This window comes from Meles meles, chromosome 12 (assembly GCF_922984935.1).
Source record: "Meles meles chromosome 12, mMelMel3.1 paternal haplotype, whole genome shotgun sequence".
Taxonomy (NCBI): domain Eukaryota; kingdom Metazoa; phylum Chordata; class Mammalia; order Carnivora; family Mustelidae; genus Meles; species Meles meles.
In genome coordinates, this window is record NC_060077.1 from 12,166,296 (window position 1) to 12,180,200 (window position 13,905).

Here is a 13,905-nt window from a genome sequence, read left to right on the forward strand (position 1 = left end):
AGTCGTCTGAACTTCATCTTCAGGGAAACTGGGAGCTATGGAAGCAAAAGGCCCCAAATTTTAGTAGAGTTGAGGGAAGGCAGGCCTGCGGGGACAGGAGACGTTGGTTCTCTCGCTGCCGAACCACCTGTCATCTTACTGGCTCCTTAAGTCCTGGCAGAGAGAGAGGCTAAGGGATGGCAAGACATGGAGATAGACAGAGGCAGGGAGAACAGCAAAGAAGCTGAGTGTGGGCTTCTCTGGGCGGCACTTGCTTTCTTGCTCTCTCCGCCAGCCTGTCTGAGAGACTGGCAGAGCCCCCAGCCCACTTTAAACTATCCCAGGCAAAGTTGCCGAATAATTCTCACTGCCTCCAAACGGCGCTCCACGTGGCCAAGAGCCTGCTGCCAAGAGGCAAGTGGCCAAGATTCCCTTCCAACAGAGACATCCCCTTGCCAATCAGAACCCAGCCTGCACACATCTAGTAAAATCAGACTATTTGCCGTCAGCCAAGCAAATGACATGGTCAGGACTTCTAGACCCTGCCCACTGCCCGCCCCCATCCCTAAAGCCTCCCAACAAGGAGGAAAGTCTACATCCCAAGGACCTAAGTACCTGCCCTCTCCTCGTTTAACCTTCAGGATCCATCTGCTGAAATCACCCTCTGGAGTCAAAATGCACAGATTCAAAGACCAGTCCCTCCAACTGAGCTGCTGTGCAATCTGGGGCAAGTGACCTAACCTCTCTGAGTCCCATAAGAGTTTCATAACAGGTTCATAACAGTTTCTGTCTCATAGAGTTGTTAGGGGAATTAAATGAGATCATATATGAAGGGCAATTTCCTAACTCTGGGCATTTAGTCCATGCTCAATAAATGTTCATTTGGGGTATCTATAAGATACTTCATCTATCTGGAACTCAGCTAACTAACAGTATCAGCTATCCAGAATGGGGCTAAGGGCCAGATGATTTTCAGAAAAAGCCTCCAAGCAGTTACAATAAATGCCAGAGCCAACACATGGAATGTCTAATCATGAAAACCACTTTTTATACTACTAGGAACATTATGGCCCTATAATTAATACAATAGTAACGTAGTACTCAGTAACCACTACTACCAAGCTTTGGGCATGGCAATTAAATACATCTTGTCATTTAACCAGTGGTATGCCAGTAAATGCTTAACAACCAGTTCACTGGAAGGAAAGGGGGAGCTCTGATGTGTACCATTTCTATGGTGTAAACTTTCCCCACTGTGGTCAGCTTCTAGCTCCCACTGTTGTCACTACACCTGGGAGCGGGAAGGGAGGCTAACAGTAGGTTCTTGCCAGCCAGCTTGGGTTACCACTGCATTAACCTACCCCAGGTCCCTATGAGGTCAGTGCTATTTTGGGCCCATTTTCTAGACAAGGCGAGCAAGGCTCAGGGACACAAACCTCCTTGCCTGAGATTATATGGTGAGCAAACTGCGGCAGCAAGGGGATTCAAAAACAGGTCTGTGTGGATTTTGAAGCTCCTGCTCTCAGCATTTGGCCCAGGCCCCAGACCTCGTTAGCACAACAATACTGATTACTTGGTAAAGACAGATGATAGTGACTGTCCTCCCTCCCAAACTCATGCCCACCTCTGTTCAATCTGGAGGCCACTTTCCTGGTGAGGTCTCTCTGGTTTGGTTCTGCAGATCCTCCTGCTGTCCCACCCGCCATGCCACAAACCCCTCCGCAGCCATGACCTTCCCCCGTGCCCGACAGCCAGACACCTTTATAAGATTTTTAAAAAGTCATCTACATGTTGACTTTCTATAAAGAACCCCACGTTGGGCTCCCTGCTCAGTGGAGAGCCTGATTCTCCCTCTCCCTCTGCCTGTCTCTCTGTCTACTTGTGTGTGCTCTCTCTCTGTCAAATAAATAAAATCTTAAAAAAAAAAAAGTCATCTACATTTCATCAGAATTCCAGTTGATAAAAGAGGATCGGGAAAAAGAAATCATACCATATATGATATTGCAAGATACATACCACTGATTTGCTATTAACCTTTGCACAGAGTTAGCAAGCCTATGAAGAAGGGACTGAGGGAGGGAGGGACAAGGAAACACAAAATATTGCTTTATTTTCATTTTAGTTTTACTAAGTGAAGCTGGGCACCCTTCTCATGGTGGCAGTCTTCTCAACCATTGTGTGGCAATGTCAGATTCCACCTACTGGAAAGGTGGTGTGTCTGGGCATGTGTGACCACCCACTGTGCCAAAGGGTGGAGGCCAGAATGCTCCCTAATGACAGAGACGACAGGCCCACATCCCGCACATCCTCGCCTCCACCAACAATCCCTCAAGACACAGGGGTCATGTCTGCAGCGTCTGCCTGTCTTCTCCACTTCTCAGATGTTCATGGGTTCAAGAATCACCCAAGCGGAGATTCTGACTCCAGAGGTCCAGTGTGGGGCTGAGTCCCTGCATTTCTAAATAGGCCTTCGGGTGATGCGAATGTCACCAGTCCAGGCTGGACCACCCTTCAGGTAGCTAAGGTCTAAATCCCAAACACTCAAACTGCTAAATTGCTTGTGGGCCCCCAACATTCCTCTGTGACTCGAGGTCTTATAAACCCCTGAAGCAATTATAGCTTGACTCCTAATCGCAAACACCTCAGAGTTTGCCCCATTCCACGTGGGTCTCTCATGGTCACTCTCTGTGAGAAGCTCCGTCTTGTACTAACTCCTCTTCAACAAATATCGAGCCCGCACCCAATACTGGGCATGCGCTGGTGCTGGGAATATGGAAAGACCCAACCCCTGCCTGATAGTCTCCTTCACTTGTCAGGAAAATGCCTAAAGGCTATCGGCTCAGTTTCCAGGTAGTAAGAACAGCAGACACGTAGGTAGTACTAAGCATGTGCAAGGCACTGTTCCAAGCACTTTATAAATATTAACCCTTTTAACCCACCCTAGGCAGTAGGTCCGTGATTAACTTCATTTTATGGGGGAGGACCAAGATTCATGGAAATGAAGTCACCTATCTGAAAATGAAACAATTTAACACCCCACCCCACCCACACCCCAGAAAAGAAAGTTATATATTTGGGACTAAAGGATACTCTTGGGTAGCATCATGAACTTGATACTACCGGCAGGCAAGTTAAGTAGTTATTACCTGACTGGGGCAGAGAGGCATGAGCAGGGAGAGGCTTATATAATTCAGGACTCTTGGTTGTAAACTGCAGAATCCCAACTCAAAGTAGCTTAAACACAAAGGAGAAACTGTTGCTCACATAGCTGAACAATGCAGGAGCAGCTTCAGGCATGACTAGATCCAACAGCTCAAACAAGACTGGCAGAGTTTGATTTCTTTCTCTTGGCTCTGCTTCCCTCTGTCCTCCGTTTCCCTTACCATGGCTGGCATCCCCAGAGTCACATTCTCCCAGAGGAAAGAGGACTTTGCTCCCTGTCACGTTCATATATATAAGTCACAGGAAAGTTTTCTTGGAACACATCCACACCCAAGCATGTACATACTGTCCACGGCTGCTTTCCTGTTACAATGGCAGAGAGGAGTGGTTGGAACAGAAACCATGTGGCCCATAAAGCATAAATGTTTACTCTCTGCCCATTTCCAGAAAAACCTGTTTTAGACGGCAATAGCGACAACAATAACACCTAACTAACACAAACTGAGTACACAGCATATACCAGATACACTTCTAGGCACTTATTTGTCTCTTAAAACAATGCACTGAGGTGGAGAAACTAAAAACCTGAAGAGGGTAAGAGCAGTCAAGCTCAAGGTTAGGCAGCCAGTAAGCAGGAGAGCTGGGTTTTGAATTCAGCAGCATGACCCCAAATCCCATAGTCTTAACAGCTCTGCTAATCAAATAACGGTCTTCCGGAAGCTTCAGTAGATAGGTTTTTCTAAATGAGGGTGTGATTTTCCAACTACTGGTTCAAGAAATACACACATACATGAACATGTATTTTCTAAAGTCTAAATGCTAAAGCAAACAGTGAATCCCACACAGAGCTCCCACAGCTCGTGAGCCGTTTGGTGCTGCCCCATCAATGCTCTGATGGACACAACAGTCCCAATGAACTACTGGGGTCTTCCAATGGGCAGAGGGGCCCGAAACCGCATGAGCTGGCTGAGACTTCATGTCCCAGAAGCTGAGGCTTTAGTGCTACTTGAGTCCAACATGAACGCCAGCTCTTGCCCACTGAGGGCCCCAGGCAGGAACTCCAGAGATAAATCCACCTCTTTTGAGATGGGATCTCAGCAGGTCCCACCACAGAATTCTGAAGAGCCCACGAACTTTTGCTTTTTCTCATTAATTTGTAAAGCCCTGCCTAGGAAGTTGCCGGGGCAGCCCCAAAGACCAAGTCTTGTCTCTTGCCCTCAGTGGGTCATTGGGACACTTTGGGCTGGGAGATAGGGACCCTTCCTGCCAGTAGAGGAAGGCAGGAGTTGGTGTTCAGAAGCATGTCTCATGTTCAAAAGAAAGTTCACAGCTTCTTAGTCTTGGATTCAAATTCTGATGCTGCCACGTAACAGCTCTGTGACCATGAGCTAGGTGTTTCCTCTCTCTGAGCCTCAGTTACCCCTCTGTAAAGTGGGTGTGATGGTCACCCCTGCCCCCTTGAAGGGCACATGTGACTTTAAGAGATATTTTATAGCAAGCGTTTGGCACAGCATATGAAGTGAAGAGAACAGGCTTTGCAGCCAGACTGGCTTAGTTTCAAATCCTGTCTATACCACACTGCTGTGCAACCACTGCTTTGCTGAACCTCAGCTTCCTGATCTGTATAATGGGAGTCAGTGCAGAACTTGCCTCTTGGGGTTGTTGTGAGGATTAACTCAGTTTATGGGTGGTTAGGACTGACACAGTAAAATGCTCAGCAGCTTTAGCTTTTTTTTTTTTTTTTTTTTTTAAACTATCAGATGGATAATTGCTGAGGTTGTAATGATGTCTGAGGGGGGCACATGTCACACAATAGTGTGAACACCCAGTCATCACACTTATGAAAAGGATCAGCTTTAGCTTTTAAAGATGACCTTCAACCAAGGCACGCAAGAGATGATCGTCTTAGCAATGCAGAGTATCTTTACTTTCTGAGCTAAAGGTAACATGAACTGGCCTCTAGGAAGACTGTCCCACCCCCTGGGGGAGCCAGCCCTGAAAATAACCCAGCTCCACACAGCTCCCAGCTACTGAGGTTTGGGGCTAGGTCCCCAGAGCAGACATCCTTCTAATGGGTTTCCTGCATCAGTGCCCCCAGGGCTGTGCAGAGATAACTGATGGGATGCTTTGCACGGCACCCCAGAGCCAGGGACAGGTGGTTTGCCCTGTCCCTGGACAGAGCCAGGTCCTCTAAGGGCCCTGCCCAGGTTTCTCACCTCCATCCCAATGGCATACCCCCTGCAGAGCTCCCCACTCTTTCTTCCAGTGTCTTTCCTATCTCAAGAAAAGGTGGCACATCCATTCCAGATGTTCAGGCCAGGAGCCTGGGAAGCATTTCCATTCAGTCCATTCTACCACATTAAATCACCCACCCATGAGCCCCACCAGCTCCACTTTTTGTGAAGCTCCAACCGTTCTTCACCCCCACCCAGCCTCCTCCTGGCCACCTGCTTGCCCCCATAATGCTGTTTCAGAGGTATCCCCAATAACACTGTCAGATGGCATGACTTCTCTTTATACCCTTCTGTCAGCTCTGTGGGCACTAAGTCAAAAACCCAGACCTCCTGTGTGGCTAAGGAGGTCTGTATAGCTGGGTGTAGCCTAGCTCTCCCCTTGCATCTCCCACCTCCAATGGCTTTGGTCACACAAGCCCCCCATCCTGCAGCAGCCCTCCCTGATACAAGCCACACACATGTGCACATGCGCACACATACACACAGGTCCAGACACGCAGATATTCGCAGAGGTCAAGAAGCACACGCCCAGACACAGAGATAAAAACACATGCACCCAGGGGCGCCTGGGTGGCTCAGTGGGTTGAGCCTCTGCCTTCGACTCAGGTTATGATCCCAGGGTCCTGGGATCGAGCCCCGCATCGGGCTCTCCGTTCAGCGAAGAGCCTGCTTCCCTGCTCTCTCTCTGCCTATCTCTCTGCCTACTTGTGATCTCTGTCTGTCAAATAAATAAATAAAAATCTTTAAAAAAAAAACCACATGCACCCAGACACACCCCACACGACCCAGGCCCCCATGCTTCTTCCCATGGCAGACGCCTTATATTTCATGATCCAGTTAGGAACCTCCTTGCCCGCTGCTCTATCACGGCACATTCTTGATTTGCTTTGGAGGATCGCAATTTGTGATTCTTTTATCCTGTTTGTTTACATGCTTCTTAATGGTCCCCCAGCCCTCTTCTAGACTGTTCACGCCATAAGAGACCATTTTTCTTTTGTTCGTTGCTGTATGCTCAGTAGCCAGCACACAGTAGGCATTTTATAAGTGTTGAAGAAAGGAAGGAATAATTCTCTCATCTCTTTTCAATTTCAATAAGGGGGCTGCACTTGCCTGCTTGTCTATGGGTTAAAGTGTCTTGGAAAAAAACAAATAAATGTGGAGTAACCAAAAAAGTGTTAGAATTTCAGGAGATTTACCGTTCATTCTATGCTTATCTTTAATTTCTCAGTTTAAAAGATTACATGTATACTGCTTAGAGAAAAATGTATCTTTGAAAATTAATCTTTTAAAATAGGATACTCCAGCGGTTCTCCAAGCTGGCCCAGCATCCTGGCTGGAAAGGCCACCCGGGCTCCCAGGTGGGTGCTGTCAACATCTTTCTGGGCAGGAGTGAGGGATCCAAATACCAGCTGGGTTTGAGAGCTGGGGGTCTGCAGGGCTCTCCCCAGGCCTGAGGGGAAGGGGCTGGGGTGGAGGCCTCACGTGGGTCCCATTTCCTGTGCCCTCTATCTTCCTGGCCTGTGTGCCAGTGAAGGAAATTAAGTTTGTCTAGGGCTGGATGTTCCTGAAGCCACAGGGCCAGTTGTGGAAACAGAGACCACAAGGACAGGGATTGCAGTTTGACAGTTTTTCCTCAACTCTTTGCAGGAATGGATGCTGAAGAGACTGGTGTATAACCACAAAGTCTGTCCTTATACCATTTCTTTTAAATAGAAAGTTAGACATTACATGTAGAGCCCTGTTCAATATTGTTATCTCAAGAATTTCCGCTATCCTGAAAGATTTAAAAATATTTTGCAATGAGATTCACGGGTCCCCTAGAACTCAGTCTTGCCACATTCTCATGTGGATGTCCCAAGCCTTTAAAATGGCTTTTTCCCTCCCAAAGTCCAGTTCACTGCCCAATCCCAAGCTAACTTTTCACCCTGCCCAATCACACGACGACTGACTTTCTCCGAATGTCTCATCTTAGAGAAGACGGAGGTTTACAGAAGAAGGAGGAGGAGGTGGGGGAGAAGGGTGAGTAGAGGGAGAGGGACGGAAGGGAGGCGGAGGAGGAGAAGAAAAAGAAGAAGGAGAAAAAGGGGGGGGGGACTTCCAGTTGGTCATTTGCTATTAATCTCCCTGCCCCGGACCAAGACTGCTGAGTCCTTCCTATTTGTAGGGTGGAGAGAAGAGGGAAAAGCCTCTGATCCTGTTTTCACCCAAGATAATTAAAAACTGCTTTCCTATTAACCTGTTCCACTGATATCTGTCTGCTTAGCCTCTTTTCTTTGAACCTCCCTGATTGTGTCTCTGTGGAATCATGTTGGTCCTTTGCACATCTCTACAGGGACTTGGTCCCTGTAGAGATGGATCTGTCTTCTGAAGGTCCCATTTGCTTACCGATCCCTGGACAATCTCAGGTTGAGACAATGTAGCAGTCGCCCCCCCCAGTGTCTGCATGGACAGCCAGTGAATACTCCCCTTCAAATGTACCTCCTGGAACATGTGTTAGTTGTTAGCTGCTACTAAAGCCACAAATTACTATCCCTGAGCAACCCTTTTATCCTCTCCAGCTCTCTTGACCAGCTAAAAATGATTTATAGGGTAGAAATGGCAAATACGTAGCATTCAAGTGGCGGCTGCCACCACACATGCCAGTGGCAGACATTACTAATGGATTGCCCACTCCTACCCTGCAATCCAGCCACTGATGAGTCAGGTCAGATGGATCTCTACAGTAGAGCTCAAGTCAAATCAATTGTTTCCTATGCTCCATTCTCCACCATTCTTTGCTCAGATGCCTAAAAATACCTTGAACCTGGTCTTCCAGATTCTCCCTCTGTTCCTGTTCCCAGAGTGACTATAAAAAAAAAAAAGCTTTGATTTTTAAACACAAACCAGATACTGGCACTTCCCTACTGAGAATCCTCCAAAGGCTTCCCAATGCAATTACAATAGGATGCCAACTCTCTCTTATGCTCAAGCCCTGCATGACCTGGCCTTACCAGTATTGACGATCAGCTTCTCCTAACTGGAATGTGAATTCCTTTTGGGGAGGGATTTTAGCTGTCCAGTTTGAGGCAGTGGCCTTGTGCCTTCAGCAGTGCCTGGCACACATCAAATGTTTATAGACTGAATCCAGAATGTAGTCCAAGAATCCTTCTCACTGTGACATTCCAGAAAGCTACTGCTGAACTGTCAAAAGTTCGCATGCAAGATGCTACCTACATTCAAAGCTTATCTGGGCAAGTCAACCCACCTCCAGTTATTTGGGAATGAGGCAATTGTATAAATAAATAAATAAATAAATAAATAACCCTTTTGACCAGCTTACTTGCTTTCATTATACGTACAGAAAAATTTCATCTTTTATTCCTTGCAGTGGAAAAGGTTTGGTGAGGCTAAGCTTTGGGCCCAACAGGGCTGTTGTCGGGATGCCTCAGGTTGGGTGTCTGATGAGAGGTACCCTGCTGAATCTGTGAGGAATTTATCTGTGTTGGGACCAATGCATTAATGAGGCTGCACTGCAGAGAAAGATGCTCAGGAAAGACCTCCTTAGAACATGACCTTCACAAAAGGTTGAGGCACCATGATGGCTCGAAACAGGTTCTAGAAAATCTAAACTTCTGGAAGGCCTGGGAGTCCCAGAACTAAAGGAACTACGGGAGGCAGAGGAAAAACAATCCAAGAGAGGGAGCCATGATTGGGGTGAGCTCTGGTTTCCCTCTGGTTTTCCAGGGACATCCTGGAACAAAAGGTGAACATTTCTGATGTTTCTGCCAGGTTTCTTGGGGAACAGGGATGCTGGCAGGAGGAAAAGTGGATGGAGGGAGAGAAGAGTAATTAGTGCTATTAATTACATCTCAACCACAGCCTGTGTTTCTGCCCCGGGATTAAAGAAACATTCATTTGGAACGACTATTAAGGTCTTAAATTCAATGCTTTACAAATCAGGGCGGTGGAATGAAAATTCTTTCTCTGTAGGGACCAGGAGGCAGAGAGTAGAGAATTTCCTATGCAGGTTGCTGCAGCCCGGCTGGAAAAGCCCAGGCTTGTGAGCCAGGGTGGAAGACGATTTGCTGGTTATTGTTGTTGGCGGTTTTTTTTTTTTTTTTCCCTAAAGCTGCTTCAGGCAGGGATGTGTTCCAAATGTATAATCTAATATGCTATAAAAGTCACTAATGTGATTATACTTTTATATCATATTAGAGAAAATGAATACTAATTCAATATCAAACGCTAATTCGGTAGAACCCCAAATTGTTGAGAGGCTGCAAAACATTTACTGGGCTGAACTTCTCACGGCTGATGGCTGAGAGTCGTGGTGCTTTTAGGAGTTGCTACTTCCAGTTTGTGAGCTGGGCAGTCAGCGATTCCAGGGTCTGCTGGGGTCTGCCATCTCCCCCGTAGCGGACAGATGCCAGGGTGGTTCCCCGGAGAATACATATTCTGCAACCCTTATGGGGCACTTCTCAATGCTCCGAAGAATTTTTCAAATCATAAGGAATGCAAATCCATTTAGATTTTTAAATTAAGCATGTTGTTCGACAGGACAGCATTGGCAGATGGGAGACAGCCTGCCTCTAAATCCGAGTCAAGGTTGGGAACAGCTTCTCAGAAGGAAGACTGGCAAGAACTGTGTCCTAGGAACTTATATTAATGGCCAACATTTACTGAGCATTTACTGTGAGACAGGCACTGTTAAACGGTTTCCTTCCATTCATTCATTCAAGGCTCAAGAGGACCGTATGAAATTGCATCTTTTTTATGCCCATTTGACAGATGAGGAAAATGGAGATTCAAAGAGATGAAGTGACTGGTCTAAGGCCTAAGAGCTGGGATGCCAGGCCAGGCTATCTGGCTCCAGAGCTGCATTCTTAGTCACGCAACTTAATTGCTTCTAGGTAAAGAGCCAGGCCCACTGAAGAGACAGTTACACTTCATGTTGATTTATTATTAATCCTTTTGTACAGATGAGCAAACCGAGGTTCAGAAAAGTGACCTAACCTGCTCAATGTCACAAATTACAGAGGAAACTTCATAGCCAGGACTCAAACTCAAGGCTGGCCTGATCCAAAGCCAGAGTTCATGACCACTTTACTACAAACCTCCCAAGTTCCCAAAACCAAGGCAACAATCCTCAGAAGACCCCCATACCTTCCCCTGCCTGAAGTGCTGCTCAGTAGCCCCTCTCACACCAGCCTCTCTATACCCTGGAAACTTCTCTCCTCCCACTTCTGACCTGGGAGTCTGGGGAAGGGCAGTTTGGGTCAGCTTCTGGGACAGCTCTCATTCCCTGAAATCTCTCTTGTGGGATGTCGCACTCCTTGTTCTTCCCACACCTCCATCTCATGGGTACACGGTCCCATTTTATTATCAAACATCACCCACGTTTCCCCATCCTGGCCAGCCACATCCAGAAACGCAGGGCCAGAATTACGACGTGTCGGCTCACCTTCATAAATAATATTTTGCAATTTCCTCGTCTGGGGGCATGGATAAATTATTCTTCTGCGTCAAGGTTACGATGATCAAAAAGGTGGCCCGGCTGGCCTTCCTCGAGAGTGGGGATAAAAAGGAGGCTCTGATTACATCAAGGTGCCAGGCTGAGGGGGGAGCCCCAGGCCCTGGGCTTCTGCTTTGTGGCTGCATGGCAATCAGATATCTGAAAATGCATGAACTCTGATTTTAAGGTCCTGCTGGAGAAGGAATTGACGTGACAAGCAAGTCTGACTTTCACATCATTCAGAGGGGTTGACAGAAAGAGCCTTCTGATTAGAGCGCAGTTAGCACTGTTTCCTTGTTCCCTGCACTGAGAGCCCCTATCCACCCTGCTACAGTCTCTCTCTCTCTCTCTCTCTCTCTCTCTCACACACACACACACACACACACACACACACGAGCGCTCTCTCTACACAGGGTGTTATGGACTGAATTGTGTCTTCCAAAATTCCCACTTTAGAGTCCTAAGGGTCATTACCTCAGAATGGGACCTTATCTGGATATTCGGAGATAGGGTCTTTACAGAGGTGAGCAAGTTAAAATGAGGTCCCTAGTCCATTATGATGGACGTCCTTATAAAAAGGGGAAATCTGGACACAGACATGCATAGAGGGAGAACTGCCTGGTGAACATGAAGATGGCCATCTGCAAGCCAAGGAGAGAGCCCTCAGAAGAACCCAATGCTGCTGACACCTTGAGCTCAACCTCCAGAACTGCAAGAAAATAAATTTCTGTTGTTGAAGCCAGCCATTCTGTGGTACTTTGTTGTGGTCGCCTAGGCAAATGGATCCACTGAGACATACTTTAAAAAAAAAAAATCCAGAACCAAGGTATCAAGTGGATCCTGTCATCAAAAATATCTGAGACTAATTTGTGTTCTTAATTACATACCTGCTTATGGTCCGTCTGTCCCTACTAGAATAGAAGCCTCATGAGGGCAGGCATATCTGTCCACCCCTACACCCCCAGAAGCTAGAACAGTACCTGGCTGAATGAGTTCACTGAATGAATGAGTCAGTGAATAAATGAACAAATTCCAGAAAGAAGGAACTTTGCTTTCACACACCGCAATTTGGAAGACTGCATCCCTCTACCTGGAAGGACAGCAGGCAGAGTTGCCTCTTAAAACAGAATTCTGGGGCCTACCCCAGCAAGAATATCCCCATACCCTGGGCTGCTTCATGGGATGCAGAGAATAAAAAGCACAGGTGGGTTTTGCCCCCAGCTCTAACAGCCACCCGCTGCCCACTCCTCCACTGCATTTCTCTAGGTGTTCAATAAATATTCAATGAAAAACTAAACAGACAGCAACAGAAAGCCCAATTCTTGCTAACCACTTAGAAATGGCCAAGGAGATGGCCAGGCGAAATCCACGAGCACCTGATGGTGGGAGAGGGCCTGGCCAGACTTCGGTGACTTCTCAGCCAGCCGAGAGATCTCCCTGCTCTCCCAGGGAAGGCCTACAGCACCGGGCCCCTCTCTGGCTGGCCGTCAGCACTGAGGGCTGGCGACAGCACGCCCACCCCTCCCCATGCACACTTATGACAGCCCCCGACACAGTCTCAGCAAGATGGCACCAGGCTACAGCCTCCCCCTCCGCCGCCTGCTCTTCATGCATCCAGTAGGCGCCCAATTCTCACTGCCCTCCCAAATCCGGACGCAACTGCGAATTCTCCCTGTCAGTGCTGTATATCACTTTGAGATATATACCATATTAGCAGAAAGAACTGAATTATATTGCATTCATGATGCAATTAAACACTTCACTAGGAATCAATGTAAAACTGATGAGGCCTGAAAGTAGTGCATATGGCTTAGAACATTATAAAACATTACCTTCACTCAAATCCTTTTCAGTAGCAATTTAAATCTTCTTACAGTTACTGCTGCCAATGGTAAACCATCTACTGATTCATAACAGTGCATGGTAACGAATGAATTTTTTTAAAAATTTATTCAACTACTAAATTACCCATGAAACCGGAATAGCTGACAGGAGTAATCTGAATTATTATTAGCTCTGCAAGTATTCTGCATTAGCCAATTTAAAACCACGGTTCTCAGGCAGGAACCAGTTAGTACAGCCAGAGTGTTAAATGACGGCAATAGTTCTTCATTTTACTGCTGCTTACATTTAAAGGTCAAGAGATAAAAATTACATATGACTCCAAACATAGGAAGGGTGTTTATCTTCTTCTACGAATCGGGTCAGTTGTAAACTTTAAGAAACATCTGAGATGCAATTGGAGAAACTCAAAGGCCTTTGGAATATTCAGAGATCGGGAGGCTGGGGTTGGGGGTGTGTTTCTTCTCCCTCTTGCATCACTGCAAAAAAAGATGACATACCCGTCTTCTTTGTGGTCCTGAAACTTGTTCCCCACCCAAATCTAGTTCCCGTTTTTCCTCTCCGACTTCCACATCCCCACAAGCTTCTCCCAGTGCCCGGGCAGCTCTGGATGGACTCTCACAGGCCAGGAGAGAGGAAGTGACAGGAGTAGAAGCTCCCTCTCTACCAAGAGGTCACTTGGTCCGGACCTCTACCTCCCGCCTAGGACAGCAGCAAGACTGAATCTTCCAGGGCCCAACCCCTTCTCTGCCTGCCTTCCTGTCCATGCCCACTGCCTATTGGTCTCCGCCACGCCACTTCAAATGCCCAGGGGAAAAACCAAAGTGAGAGAAATAAATATAAAGAAGTAACTTTCTTTGGGAGTCCAGTGTTATCAATGTATGACTGAACAAGGACCGTAAAGCACGAGCCTTTTGCCTCTTTCCCCAGCTCAGGCAAGATGGGTGCGTGAGTTCTGAGCTCTGTAGAGGGAAGAGAAGAGCTAAGAAAATTCAAGGCTTTTTTTTTTTTTTTAATTTCCTTTCTTTGGGGACTCAGGGGAAAGTTTTTTTTCCCTTCAGCCATGAAATTAATATATGCTCATTATAAAAAAATTCGAATGACAGAGAAGCACACAAAGAAGAAAGTTTGACAGCCCAGTCTTTCCAACCTGACTCAGCTATTGATAATGATTTAGTACCCACTGTATGCCAGGGC

At 46.9% G+C, this 13,905-nt stretch overlaps 1 protein-coding gene and 1 pseudogene across 4 annotated transcripts in view; both read right to left on the reverse strand.

The window, feature by feature from the left end:
* The window catches only part of CUX2 (cut like homeobox 2), a 258,403-nt gene that overhangs the window by 143,419 nt on the left and 101,079 nt on the right, over nt 1–13,905 (reverse strand). The gene's annotated exons all lie outside the window — the stretch shown is intronic.
* LOC123954809 lies at nt 4,896–4,992 on the reverse strand (annotated as a pseudogene).